This window comes from Sander vitreus, chromosome 1 (assembly GCF_031162955.1).
Source record: "Sander vitreus isolate 19-12246 chromosome 1, sanVit1, whole genome shotgun sequence".
NCBI lineage: Eukaryota > Metazoa > Chordata > Actinopteri > Perciformes > Percidae > Sander > Sander vitreus.
In genome coordinates, this window is record NC_135855.1 from 25,682,040 (window position 1) to 25,698,131 (window position 16,092).

The window sequence follows — 16,092 nt, forward strand, 5'->3', positions numbered from 1 at the left end:
GCCCGCCAATAAATGTGCAGCTGAAAGATCGGCAATTGCTGTCATGACAGTTCTAAATGTTCCCAAGGAGCGATTGCATCACATAAATGAATATGCATGCGCTCCTTAACAAGTGATAACTTTTAAGTGTTCTCCAGAATGTAACTGTTACATTCTTTGTTGCTGAGTTCTTTTGAAATTCACAGAATTTGGTTAAATTTCATTGCAAAGATATTTGTATTAGAATCTATGTCAAAACAGATTAATTGTACCAAAGGGTCCTTTTTTATCATCCAACATGTGTGGGAGGACTTGAGAAAGTGCCCTCAAGTGTGATCTTCACTTTTTAGGTTAACTGTGTGTGCTACCAGCTGCCACAAGGCAAAAATAACACTCTTCTTCTACACCATTATTCATTCAACTCCATTAATCATGAGAGCATTATCTGGCATGTGAAAATTCACTTCGCTGATAAGGAATGCATGACCCCAATATGAGATTTCCGGCTATTGTACTGCTAGACTAATTGATCGTGGTCGGTTTCTGGGACCAGCTCTCGGTCTGTCTGTCTCTCGCTCGCTTCCTCTCTCTCTTTCTTACTCTCCCGTTAAATGGCCCTTTTCCTCTCTCAATATATTTACTGAAGACATGTTTGGAAAGCTTAAAATCCACTGCAACATATTTTATTACGTATTACTGGTGTACTATGCTCAAAGAAGCCAGCTGTGGGAAAACTTTCATTATGTACAGTCCTTCAGTACAGTCCATCTCATTTATGAGTTCCAAATATGTATAAAAGCATACATTTGTTGTGCCTTATTCTTCTACTATTGCGTTTGGACTGAGAACTGTACTGTCATGGTGCATAGAATGAGAAAGTTGGTCTTTAGAAAGAAGAGTTTATTCTTATGAGAGAGATGTTTACAACATTTATTTGTGGCAGAAAATGGCTTATAAAAACAATGTATTTGAATGGCTTAAAACAAACTTTGTTTATGCTCAGAAGGAACTCAGGAACAAGTAAAGAGTCCTCATATCCCTGCCAAATATTCTTAGTACCAAGTTTATGACTTCAGCTGTGGAGGCCAGGCATCTCAGACTAACAGTGAGCACTGGTTTAGGAAGTCTGATCAATGAAGTGCTCGTATGGGTCATTTTGAAATGCACTGACAATGGGAACTTGTTGGACAGAGGCATTGAGACTGTAAACTGTCTCACAGTCTAAGAGCTAATAGTCTGTGTGCACGTTGTACTTATTATTCACTCTTGGTCCTTATTATCAATGATTAATAACTGTTGACATTTACCCCGCATGAAGACGTAAAGAACATGTTTTGCAAGAATGAAGAAAACACCTGTAACCTTGGTTGTGTCTGTGATTCACATGTTCTGGTCTAGTTTTGAAAGCCGTCAAAGGCAACTGACAGGAAAAGTGTGGTTACTTTCTGTCTTTGAACTTTTTATTATGTCAAAGGAAAATTACTGTTAATGTCACAGCACTTTGTGAACACTGAAAGCCAATTTCTTTTTTCCTCACATGACCTCATTCAAACATAGAAGTAGGTATGTGTGAAAGTATATTCATTCTGTTGATATATACTGTATGTGGGTGGTCGCATGTGAGTGTAACATGATTACATAGCAACTCAGGTTCTCACACTGACCGCCCTGTGGTCTTCTCCCGGCCATGGCTACAGAGCAACCAATTTTATGTGGTTTGTGGTCAACAAACAGCCTTTGACCTCAGAAAGTGGCAGGCGTAGCCATTGTGTGAGTTCTGGGGGCAAGGGTGGGAATGTCAGACAGCCAACTCTGATTGAGTTACTTTAGGCCTCAGCTCTATTACCTACTCCTCTCTTGTTTTGTTGAATTATTCAATAGGTGTCCACAGCATCCCAAGGACAGAGATCTAAGAGCTTAAATCACTGGAAAACTCTTCACAAGAAAAACAGTGAGGAGAAACTGCACATTGTCAAGTAAAAAGTGTTTTTTTTAAACAAAAACAAACAAACAAGAAAACAAAAAATGTGGCTAATACTGTGACAAATTGTGTTTCCCTGTACATTACGTTAACGTTAATACATCAAGTTTTTGTTTACACTTGAAACATAAGTAATTATTTTTATTCTGTCAGCTGATTAGCCTCCTCCTCACACAATTGCTCATCTCTTAGATTTTAAATGCAGTTAACGTAAACTTTTGTGAAGACAACTTCAGCGAGACACTGCTACTCGACAGAGGGAGTTGGCTGATTTATGACAGGGAGGCGCTTTTCCAAGCAGGCTTATGAGTATCCAAGACAACTTTTCAACACATGGCTCAATTGCTTGCAGGTTAAATGACAGTGGAATAGCCAGGCTGGTAATTTCCTTAACAGATCCAGATGTTGGGAGCGTGACAGAGACAGACTCAAGTTTCACAGGCACATGCTAGGTTTTGCGTGTTGGGTTTGCCTGATGAGGTGTGTGTGTGTGTGTGTGTGTGTGTGTGTGCGTGCGTGCGTGTGTGCGTGCGTGCGTGTGTGCGTGTGTGTAGTTGCAGTGTGTATCCACACGATTGTTTGTTTGATTTTTTTCTTTTATCAATTTCTCCTCAATAAAAGCATTTGTGAGCATATCTGTACACATAGTTGCCAAGGTAAAGGATCCATACTTTATTTTCTTCAACACATTGGGGAGACATTATATGACCATTCTTCTTCATGCATTCATCTCTCCAAGTTGCTTGGAAAACTGGAGTAATGCATGTCTCAGTCTGCAAAGGCCTACAATACAATGCCCATTTGCTGGTAATGGCAATGGATTACTTTATTGTATTCTGTTTATGATCTGCATTGATCGCTTTCCCTCTGCTCTGTGCACTGTGAAATGCCATTTGCCTCAGATTCAGGCATCTATTTTACTGAGCAGTCCCTTTCAATATATATGAAGCGTTTTCCCACTTGCCAAACAGATCCTTGAAATCCTATTTGGAATGTCAACATGGGACATTTCTGTAGGGGCGCGTGTGTGTAGACAGGCATGAAATAACATGGTTTAGATATTTCATGTCCCACTAAAATTACATCATCAGACATGACTGTCCTTTTCTCCTGAGCTAAGTGGCTAAAGCATTGCTTTTCCCTTCATGTCTGCCTCCATAGGCTCTACCATCTGTTCTCACTAAGTCCTTAAAAAGTCAAAACTCAACTCTTGTAATCAGTCCAGGTAACTCAAGTTGTGCTGAACTCCCGAATGAGTGGGTTGTGTGTCTATGTCTGAGCAATGAAATTCATTAGCATTTAACAGATTCTGATGTCAGTTAAATGTGTCACACATTTTAGTTATAAAGGTTACACTTATTTTCGTTTCAGGCTTCTTTTAAAGGCAGCCTCCAGTGTATTTAGACATTTAAATGATATTTCATATTTTTCTGAGTCATTTCCTGATAATGTTGACTAACCACACTGTTCAATATTTTTTTGACAAATAACTTACTTTTGTGCTCAGAGTTAAAAAAGAAGAAGTTTGTTGCTAAAACGGGAATATGACGTATGATTTATACGTCATATTGCAGGTCATTTGTTATCCTCCAGGCTTGCACAGTTAGCTATCTCAATTACAATATGATATTCTTTATTGTCCCCATTGGTAAATTTGTTTTGGACTCAAAAGCTGCACATCAATAAATGCCTTAACCAGTAGGGGTGTGCAAAAAAATCGATTAATGTTCAAATCACGATTCAAGCTCTACCGATTCAAAATCGATTCATAGAATTCCAAAAATCGATTCATATATATATATATATATATATATTTATATATATATTTATTTTATTTATTTTTTTAATTCTACTGCAATCACATGAGAAAAGTATCTACATTTACATAATGTGAATCGTTTTTTTAATAGAGAATCGTTTTTGAATCGAAAATCAATTTTGAATCGAATCTTGAGCCTAAAAATCAATACTGAATCAAATCGTGACATTTTCTGAATCGTGCACCCGTATTAACCAGATTCCAATTCAGTGTGAAATTCCTTGTGCGATTAATAAAGACTTTTAAATCTTGAATCTTGAATCTTTAAATAAACAATATTTTTAGCGTGTATAGAGTCTGTATATTCTCACATGTAAATGGGTGAATTAAGGATATATTTCAACCAAACCAGATTGGTGATTGTTGGAACAGTGGGAAGCTGAACCAAGATGGGCTTTTGATAGATTTATTTTGTTTCTGATGAAGATCGTTCGAATGATAAAATTACTGTTTAATACTGGACCAATGCAATAATTGTTGTTCCCATCAGTCACTTAGACACAAAAACTTAGGAAAATAGGTTCCAGGGTGAAAAAAAGAAAGAAAAAAAAGTTACCCTTTAAGGTTTAAGGGCAGTTGAGAAACACAATATGCATATTGTGCATCTATACATAAAACATTTTTTATGCTTGGCCTTTTTATAGTCATCTTGAAGAATAACAACTAATTGTAAAAAACAACACACACAACAACATTTATGACAATATAGGGAAGCATTTATTTTTTTAATAAAAAAATCTCTATTACCATACTAAACTAGCACAAAAAACATAAAAAGAAAAGAAAAAAATTGTAAAAAATACATAATTAGTTATGTTAAATATCCAGAAATAGGTATGCATACACATGTAGATTATATTGTAAAAAGTGTGTGTGTGTGTTTGTCTCTGTGCTTGTCTGTGTGCTGTCATGCTTGTGTGGCTGTTTGCACGCACCGCTGTGTGTCACATGTGTAGATGTCTGTATGTTGGCTGTTGGGTCGGAGGCACTATTTTCATGAGTCATGCAGTATAAAGTGGACCATTCCCCCTCTATGCTACCTATTGCCCTCCAGTCCAATCCACGCTCATGGCAGTGAGCTGCAGTACTCCCTACTGGTTGTATATCATCCCAACCTTCCTCTCACTGGGTTTCCTGTTTGTTTTTCCATATGCTCTCCCGCTTCTCTCCCACTGAGACTATAAGGAAACGATTCTTAGAGCATAGCAGCACTGGACACACGACTTGGCTTCCGTAAAGGGGGGGGGGGGGTGTTAGGAGTTTCTCTGAATCAATACAGTGGCTCTTCAATCTGAAGCAAAAATGCTGAGTGATCAGGAGATTGTTGCATATGGTTGTTATGTACCGAGGTTAAGTGGATGCATGCACTGCACATATTGACAGTACAGAGTGCATATAACTCTAGTATATTCACCTCAAATCCTATCCTGAACCTTTGTGAAGGGCTGGCAGGTACTACCAGAGTATGTCATTTAGAGATGAACATAACAGTTACAGTGTATTCAGAGATCCTGCTTTTGTAATTAGTTTTGTCTTGGATCATCAGAGTGACGCTCCCTTTGTTAAGTAGCTCATCCCCACATCAATCAATTCCTGCTAAGCACAGAGAGACTCTTCGCAGGGTTGTTGCCCCCTAACTAAAGTAGCCATCAGCGTAGTTACTTTGTCTGATTAGGCTCCAAATCCCATTATTTTAAAAATGGTTATTTATGCTCGAAGACAGTCTTTGTAAACTCTATCTTTCCTGCTTCCTCTGTCGTCTTCACAGCCACCAACAATCGCTGAGATTCTTTTTTTCTCCTGATGAGCACTTCATTCTGAATAAGTAGTTTATACTCAAGGAGGGATTTGTCACTGGCTGTGATTCCCTGGACACTTATAATATAAATAAGAAAACATATAATTAGCATGAATGTGAACAGCCCTTTTACAGTCCATTTTATAGTCTGAGCTGGTAGCAAGTGGTTCCCAACCTTTTTTCCTTGGCGCCCCCCCTACTTATGCCTAAGAAAAGCTGAGCATCCCCCCCTTTACTTTCTTGTTTGATACAGAGCAGTTATCAGCACTTTTACATTTCTCCGGCATGTTTCATTCATAAAACAGTGATGCGGTGGCGGCAGGAAAAACGAGGATGATAGCAGCTAGCAGCTGACCTGATGACACAGTAAGGGTCACAGGTTAAAAGGTCCCAGAGGTTTGGCCTACTAAGTAGCCTGCCTACAATTATAAGCAAGAACAAAAATATATAGTTTTTATACTGACTTTTGTATACATTATACATTCTAGAGTATTATCATAATTTGTTTAACATGTGCAAATATTTTTTATTTACCTCAACCTCAAACCAGATAAAGACTTGCGCAACCCCTGTGATCTTTGACGCCCCCCTGAGGGGTCCCCGGACCCCAGGTTGGGAACCACTGCTGTAGATGATGAACACAATATGATCGTCCCAAGAACTCCTGTGAATGGTGTGTGAATACTGTATGCTCTGAAACACACTGATGAATTATTTCTATTCATTTTCAGCCATAATCACTGTTTTTTTTCATCACCAACCCTTTTATATGTCTCAGTTAGGATTGGCAAAGCCTACTTTCTCCACACAGCCTGCCCCACCTGGCCTATCTAAAAGGCCACTAATAAAGCAGAGTTTAAGAGGCTCAGAAGTATCCTGCTGTAATACCATTAATTATTATTGGCATTTAAGAGGATGCGCAGGGCTTGTAAGGTACACAGGGACATGCGTTTTACTGTACTGTGCACTCACAGGTTTACAATGAGGCTCTCTCCTGCCCTGCTAGTGGCTCACAATGATGAGTGTGGTAGAAAAAAAATCAGAAGAGACATAACCTGTAGGTATTTTTGGTGATCCCATACACATATCTTTGTAGGTTTCATAGTTAATAAATTAGTGGTGTGAAAGTCTCAACAAATTTCAGCCATATTTACAGCATGGAACCATGAAAAAGTTGGATGTTAATAAAAGCACAGTCATTAGGTTAAATTTAATTAAAAAAGGCAGTAGTGTTTCTTCATATTCCCCCTTCTCTCTCTGTTTCCCAGGAAATGATAAAGATTTAATCCAATTAGCTCGGCACTGTTTCACCAGACTGCAGAGGGGAATAGACTCTAATTGGGCTGAAGACAATTAGCTGAATTAATTCCAACAGAAGAATATTGTCAGATTTAAACAATATTCCCTCCGCCAGCTTCACCAGGCATTCCCTCATTTCATTTTATTCAAATAAGACAATGCATGCTATGTTAAACAGCAATGTAACTGTGGCTCATATCTTGTAAAGCAACTGCTTAGAACATATTTATTCATGTTGGTGTGCTTTTCATTTCTATTGTAAATAATTAACTATGCAAACTTGTAAGGACTCATAAAACAGATTCTTTACAACCTATCAGGAGTTATAGATCTCACTTGTTTGACCTTCTTTTTATTTCGCAGTCACAATTTAAGTTTATTTTCAAATTGATTCCTTCATTATTTCGAATTGATTCCTTTTGTGCCTAATGGATTCTCAGCAGTGTCATATTCTAGATGATAAAGCTGGACAGCTGCCTAATGTTTAGCTTTATAGACGAAAGTAAAAAGCGAGAGAGAAGGAATTAAATTAAAATACCCCAACATATTAACCATTAAAGGCAGAGTGAGCGGGAATCGGGCGTTGGTCATAGATGCCAGTGCTTAAGGCCGTTTTATAGTCCTGCGCAGGCTCCACGCAGAGCTTTCGCTGTAGCCTACGTAAGTGGCCTGATGTTTATACTTGTGCGCTGGTGTGTGCGTCGATTCGGCGTGTGTGTGTGTGTGTGTTTGTGTGTGTGTGTGTGGGGAGTGTGTTGTAGAGCGAGGGAGAAGTGAGAGAGTGACAGCGTTTAGCTTTGGAGCGAGTACCGACTCTAGAGTCATAGTGAGAGAGACAAAGTGTCTCCCCTGTGCTTTCTGTGGGAAATCTTTAGCAGGAAAAGTTAACCCTCTCTTTGATTTTATGTTGTTTATGGAGAAGGAGAACCAGGAAATGCAAAGCTACCCAGCCACTGCCGAGCGACGTGCGTCGCTGCGACGTGTAGTTACATTTTTCGAGAGGTGCACGTCAGGCTACGGTGTAGGGTCCGGCGTAGGGTCCGGCGTAGGGTCCGGCGTAGACGCAGAGGGGTCTGCAGGGGTACGCTGTCGATTCGACGCACAACTATAAAAAGGCCTTTCGTCTCCCTCACAGGCTCAAACACCTCATTTAGGCATAGGTCAGAACTTACCGTGTACAGCAAAGGAATAGAAAGTAGATGGGGAATGAAGAGTGCAGAACACAGGACAAGGAGGGGAAAGGTGCACAGAAGGCCCTCGGTTGGATCAAAGATCAATAAAGATGGAGAAACGATGAGGTTCCCCATGCAGTCAGGTTTACCTCCCCCCTTTTTCTCTTCTAAACAAATGCATTTCAAACAGGCTCAGGGAGCACCCCTGCTAACAATGACAAACGACAGCACATGGAGTTTTCTCTCTCTATTAACATAAAGTAATATAAACCGAAGGACACTAGTCTATAGAGAGAGTTAGGGGCTAATGTTCCATATCAGATGTGGACAATGTCAGGACTGAATACAGATTAGGCTGTGTCCTTCTCTCCCTGGGGGAATTAGGGGTTGACACCATTCTCGCTGCCAAGTGTATTATTATAACATGCTAGTGCTAGACCTGTCTTCCCTGGACTATTAACCACACTGCCCCTCAAAACCATAACACACCAGACATCATTTTGCCAGTTTCAGCTTGTTGTACTTTACCTCTCTTACCCCCACTCTGGCCCGTTGTAAACTTCATGATGAGACTCTCCTCGGGCCTCTGCACAATTATTATATTATACGGGCCCATGTAACCTCAGTTTATTTAATGTCTCTCACTCTGATTAAACACCTCAATGTCATCAGTGAATGAAAGGGTCAGAGTTTGATGGGTATAGTGCAGAGTGACTGAACCTGTGCACTTTCAGAGCAGTAGGAGTGCAAAGCTGTCAGCTTGATCTGTTTGCTGATGATAGATTGCTGTCCATTTTCAGTATTGGTAAGGCTCATTGCTCATGAGGCATCAGGTGGGTGGAAAGATTATCGGAATAGCGACGCTGTGAAGAAAGCAGAAGTTAAATCTGTCCTGTTGCGGTTCCGTGGGTGTTTTTCTTATGCAATGTTGGTTGAAGTTGCTGCAAAACTTTTCTTCATGTGCTGTGTGTGTGTGTGTGTTTGTTTATATTTGTATCAAGGCCAACTAGTTGCCATCAGGCATAGATAGATACAGGTCTGTTTATATGGATATACATGGATTATGTTCCATGAACTCTCTTAGAGGGATAATGAAACTGCTTTAAAACTGTCGCAATAAGCATAAAGCAACTCAGGGAAAGCAGAGAGAAGAAAATCAGATATAGAGGCTGAATTGAAAAACACTGTTTTTCTTACAGGAGCTTTTTCATGAGCACTGATGGTCCAGAACTACAGCTACAATAGAATAGTTAGGTAAGCCAGTTGAAGCAGAGATAAACACTGACTGAGTTATTTAAAAAATGTCTGGAAATACTTTCCGGCATAATTTATCAGATTCCTGGTGTGAAATGTTTTGTGATCACAGACACAGTATGAGTCTTACTGTATCTGCCTTATGTTATCAATAGTGGTATCTATCTGTCGCATCCATCAGTGTGTTTCTGAGTGTGTTATGTAGTGTAGCTCTTCAAAAGGTATCTGCCTTGCGCTGTTGTTTTCACGGTAGTGGAGAGACATGGTGGCCTCTGCATACAGGAGCCAGTGTGGCTTCTGTTACCACTTCTGTGTTTGGGCACTTTAATTGCCACCACACATGGAAACATATTACGCTGGGTGATGAGATGCTGGTACTGGAAAATTCCACGCAATAATGCCTGTGGGTGTCGGTGCCATGTGAGCGATAATGTGTGGGCAGAGGCTTATTTTCTCTTTAATACGGGCATGCCCACACTGGCACCCACAGAGCCCCCGTTTGAGCTCAATAATGAAAGAAACAAGCCGTCATGGAGGCTGGGGTTTGAGGTGTTGTTAAAGTCTTTGAGGTTTTCTCCCTGTGGGCCTCTGTCTGCTGCCCTGAATAAGAGGGGCTTTGTTAGATCAGCGACAGAGGCTTTGGTGAAGCTTGTTGGACAGGCTTTTCTCTGCTGGATGCTAGGCGGGCTCAATCCTGCCTATAACTAGCCCGTTTCACCTCCCATCTCACACTGTCAAACACAGAGACAGAAAGATCGCACACAGGCAGACATAGACACCCACTGTCTTTTTGAGATATCTGATACAGTTTAAAAGTGCACAAAATTGCTTTCATTAACAGCAGTGATGTCACAACTCAAGAAGAAACCACCAAATAACTTCAATGATTTTTTTCCCACTCTCTCTTCAATCTGTGTAGTGACCAAAAAAGTGGAGATTGTTTAAAAGGCTGGTAATTCATTGTGAGATACAGCTGGACAAAACTTTACTCTGAGTGGGTGTATTTATTTTATATTGTGCAAACCAAAAGAGAAGAGGAGTCGTTTGGTATTTTTTCAGCACACACAAACACAGCTTTTCCCATTTAAAACATTTAGGTTTTCTCTTCTTAGCCCCCCTTCTTCCTTTTTTTCTCTCATATAAAACCTTCACCCTCGACCTGACTGACTGGACTCCACACTGACCTCTCCACATTCCTCCTGTCCAATCAAAGCATGGCTTACTGACCCATCTGTATCCCCTCTTGACCAATCAAGAGCGCCTGTGAGCAGCCAACAGGAAGATGTCAGCATTCCTCTCCTCTCCTGGCAGGAAGTCAGTCTCCTTAAAGGCCTGCTGGGAAACGTTTTCCTTCTTCCCAGCTTTTCCTTTTTCCCTCCCCTGACAAACAGTGATAAACTGGTCATTAATATGGCTGCCACTCTGCCAAACAGAGCCTTCTTTGTCAACTCTGAGTCCCATGTGAGCAAGAGATCTTCCAGGGCATGTCATTCTTCATGTCCCCTCTGTCTGAAACTCCCCACCCTTGACCGCTCAGCGGTGGAACCCCGCACAGCAGGAGCACGTCAGCCATATGTCTCATTTTTTACTTAATCTAATTTTTCTCTTGGCTGTCTGCAGTGCCATCTGAGCTGTTGGGATGATCAGGATTTACCTGCCTGTGTTAAAATCATCTATGCTGCAGAAAAGACAGACGACAAGCATGTTTCCATGTAGCCTACATGAATAGTCTGAAGCGCAGCACATCTTGGCAGATTATTCTGAAACATGAACCACAGAGTGGTCCCTTTACACTCAGGCTCAGGATCTGCTCATTCAATTTTCTTTTTCCTTTTTACGTATGACGTTTACTTTTTGTGGGAAGAGATTGGTTTGGGTTGGATAGCAGTTATCGCTGAATGGAATCAAAATAATATCAATGTCTCCACTGTCAAAGTTGTCTGCCAAGAGATGTCCTCATTTTTGAATGGAGAGTAGTTAAGTTGATTGAAACAATGTGACAGTGCTACATTCTCAGCCTGGCCTATCAGAATAAAGTTACAGTGTTACTCAGCTTTTTATAAAGCATTGAATAGTGCTGTGTCAAACACAATGCTTTATGAGGAGCAGTGGGGATCTCTCAGTATTGCATTTGATGGTCAGCTATAAATGTTGAGAGGGTGTCTCTAGCCAATGGTGGTGGTTTGTGTGTGTGTGTGTGTGTGTGTGTGTGTGTGTGTGTATGTGTGTGTGTGAGTGTGAGTGCTTAGCGGGCAGTAGAGGGGCCTGGGGCAGTGCCATGCCCCCTACAGTAGTTTATCTTGGGCTTGTACATGCCCCCCTTGGTGGGGTCGATTCTCAGGGCACCCTGCCCCAGCACAGCTCCATTAGCGGGTGTGCTAACCTTGCAACAATGCTGTGACACCCTCGTTTTTCATCCCGCCCTGCCTTCAGCCTTCTTTCTTCCCTCAGCCCAACCCCAGGGCTTCCCAGATGAGGCAGAGTTGAGGGGGGCTCTCTTGTCCGACAGTCCACTGCCATTCCACTCAATCGACGCTTAACTGAGGAAGTTAGAAAGGAAGCCTGGTATAGTTTGTTTTCAAAAGAAGATAAGAAAAATGTACTTCACATATTTATTATAGATTTTGTAACGCAGGACCTGTGAGCACGTTCAGGCTCGGAGCTGCAATGATAAATCCACCCATTACGCTTATCTTTTAAGCCTTGTAATGTGTTAGAAAGCTGCACGCATTTTTTGTGTTAGCGGGTCAAATTTGACCCATGATTTAACTCATTATCATCCAATATTGTTTTTCATTTACATGTAAACACTCTTTTAAATGTTATTTTTTTGGCCCCTTTGGTCTTTGATCTTAAAATATGCCACCCGTTTTTAACCTAAAAAATGTTTAAATTCACTCATTATATTTCCAATAATAAAGACAATGGGTAATTATGTTATCTGACTATAATATACTAATATTAGAACACACCTCCAAAATTATTTGCATGTGGGCTTTTTCAACTTAATATTATTAGTGATATCTGTGGTGTTACGGGTAAAAATAGACCCGTATAGATTTAGGTTAGGAAAAAGGTAAGTCTTTGAACAAGAATACACATCTTATGAAGATGAGGGTCTAAATGACCCAGATGATCAAAAAGAGTTCTTTAAATTAAAAAATAACTGGCATTTAATGGTCAGCAATCCCTTATCACACCCAAGGCAGAGCACCAACTGAGAATATCAACCCAACATGGACGGGTGTTGCTGGATAAATCAAGTTCTCAACTTACCTGGATAAATAAAGGTTAAAAAGTCCATGACAGTATCAAAATAATCACTTTGGGTTATTATTTGTTTATTATATTGTATTAAAAGCAAAAGCAGCGTCATACCACCTATAATTTGCAAGTATAGCCATTCCCCTTGATATCATCATCACTTTCCCTCCAGGGCACGCAGATTCAGGGCTAAATTTCATCTACAAAGTAGCCCACAACCATCAATATTCTCTGCTGGGTCATATTTGACCCGTAACACCACATATGTTACTTTTTTTAGAGACATTAAGAATTTACTAACATTTTCAAACCAACTTTTTTTGTGTTAGAATAGCCATGTCTGAGGATATCATGAAGCCTTATTCCAATAAAAAAAAAGTAAATGGTAGTTTTTACACATCTGAACTCGAAAACGGGTCAAAATTGACCCTAACACAATATAAGGGCTAACAGGTCAAGTACACACTGTATTTGCCGATATTTTAAATGAAGAGATTCAAGTAAAACAATAAAATAATGACGGAATAGGTTTTTGATTTGTATGTCTCTTATCTACATTGATGAGCCGTGAGCATCATTGAATCTGGATTAAAGAGCGGTTCAACCTCTCCATGTGTATTGGAAAAATTGACTCCCTATGTCTTCATCTTCTCATAAAATAAACATGAAAGGAGCTGCGCTCCCCTTTATCGAGTGTCTTTTCAAGTGTTACAAATTTGCCCCCTGTGTGCTCCTCCTTGTTTTTCTCTCATTCTGCTGTCTTTCTTCATCATTAGTTACTGAGTCCTTCAAAATGCCAACATAAGACAAGGAGCAGTCAAGTTGGAACAGGAGGGCTTTCTGTAGGGTAACAACACGTTTTGTACTTCTAAAGGCTTGACATGTTGGACAGCACTCTTTAAATTAAGGACAAGAGACATGTTTACATTTTAGTACTGAGCGCAGCTCTTGTTTAGTAAATGAAATGCAGATGACATGTCCTGTAAAATCGATTTAAGACAAGATCTCTAATCATCATCAATCACATCATCACTGCGGAGACGGCAGCAAGGGCGCTGTCTCACAGCTCTTTTTTTCCATTCATGCAGATCACAGTTCATGAATACATTTATCCAGGATGACCTTAATGGCCCAGTTTCATGTGGATGTAAAAGATGGTGAGCATTTTAACTCTGAGGTTAAATAAGGCCTAGGGCATCGAGACAGAGACATGCTCGTAAATGATTATGCGATTTTAAAGCCAGTGAAGACCTTATCAGTTTACCATGTTTTGGTATTCCCTCCTAATGGCCTGCTTCCTTTTACAGGATAGTAATTCAGGATCTTCCAACTCACAGCTGTGAAAACTGTGATATTTCCTGACATTTCACCTCAATTCTCTGATGAACTTTCACCTCTGAAGGATTAACAAACTGTCACTGCGTCAAGGTTTCCTCTTAACATTCCACAAGTGGCAATCAGATACAAGAAAACAAATTTGGACTTGGAGTGGTGCATTTTGTGTCACTGTGCTGAGGAGCTAGATTTCCATCAGTACTCTTTATACTCAGAGCTATTTATTTGGGTAGCTAAGCAGTCATCTATTCTTTCCTTTTTCACTGTCTACTTGCATGCTTTTTGTGTATCAGTGAAAACGCTTACTGGCTCCTCTTCTTGGCAGGTGTTTTGCAGCTATGCTCGCTGCTTCTCCGTACATAATCAATCTACGCAAAGCTTTTGAAGGCGGCAGGAATAGAGAAAGCAAGGCCCGCCTGCCTTCCTAACACGCGTGGATGATTAAATGGATGTAATGTATATTCCTGCCCGTTTTGGCCTCCCTGTATTTTTTGTTGCATGTCTATTCATCCTAGACACCACTATGATCCATCATATGTACTGCTGATGGATATCCATGCCCTTCCTAAGCTGCCCTGGACACATACTTATTGTATCCTTTTACTGAGGCGGAGTGATGAACTCATGTGGCCCTGGTACTACAGTGGCAGATACTCAATAGGTGAATGAGTGAGGGGGTTATAAAAAGCAGAATTACAGCACACGATACCCACCGCACTGTGGAGCCGAGTGCAGGAAGAAAGAAGGATGAAAAGACATGAATAACATGACAAATCAAAGTGCTCTGAAACAGCAAAATCTCAGAGGAATTACATGGTTGTTACAGTTCTTTACTTGAGCAGGATGAATGAATTAGTTTCTTTTTTTCCGCCACTCAGGATTGTGTGTGATAAAACATTCAATCAGAAGCAGCCCTGGGTGATACTATTTTAGTGCTGGGTGCAGTGTCCTCCTGCATTCTTCTTTCTAGGGAATTTAGCCTGATTTATGGTGAAGCCTGGGCTACATAGATGAGGGTTTTCCTGCTGGTACGATATATCCATCTATGGCTATAATGAAATTCACCAGCATACAATTCAAAATTTGTCATTGAAATGATAAAAGAACTAATTAGTTAGACACATATGGAGTTTTGTGATTTGTAAAAATGTACCTCCATCCATTAGTCTTCATCATACATTAAGCATTTCTTTTCATTTGCTGCCATAGATACATTTAAAAAAAAAAAAAAAAACTTAAAATAAATATGACCTGTGCTGAGAGGAAGGATTTGTTCAAAGGAAATGAATTAGGGCTAAGCTTTTTATCTGAGGACCAGCCACCCACTAGCTGTTATCAATAAAATAATCAGATCTAGATGAAACACTCAGATATCTCTGCCTTTCATACAAAAAAACCCTTTCAACCTTTTGGGGGCAGGATTAAGCATATATCTGACTCTATATCATCCACAACTATTGCAACTAGTGGAGAAGTGAGGGCCAAATCTAATATTAGTGTGCTGTCTCCATCTAGTACGCACTGTTAAAATTTAAAAGAGGAGAAGCACCCTCATCTGCTGCAAATGCAGATGTAAGCTTCCTAATAAGGAGGCTTAGGGAGCGATGAGAGAGGGCCACACAATGAATTAGCTCCTGATTATTGCTATCATGGCAGTATAATCTTGTTTAAGCTGCCTTTTTGCCTAACCCTGCGCCGACCCGTGCTTTTACCCATACTGATGGGGCGACCTGACTCTCTGCTCTCCTGCCTGAGGGCATTAGCTGAACTGACAAGGGGAATGGTATGGAAAGGTTGAGAAGGAACACTACTACTGTATGTGCAGAATAATTAGAAAGTGTAGAACATCCTTTTCCTCTCACACTGACTTTGAGTGAAGAACGATCTTTATATCGACTGCCCTTCGCAGACCGGACGCTCATGCATGTATCCTGTACAGTATTTTGCCCCCATGTGTGGAAGGACCTATATGAGGGTAAGAGAGTGAGGAGAAGGACAGGTGTCGCTGGCAGAGTGCCCAGGTGACCTCGGCATGCCCTGGAGAGTGTGGTGCCTATGTGGGCACAGGTGTGGTTGGCACTGAGCTGCTGTGTTACAGCGCATCCCATGCAGTCTCACCAGCCGGTGTGACCTGGCAAGGAGCTGCGTCCTTCCCCTTTTCTGCCCTCTTGGCCACAGACGTATATACAGT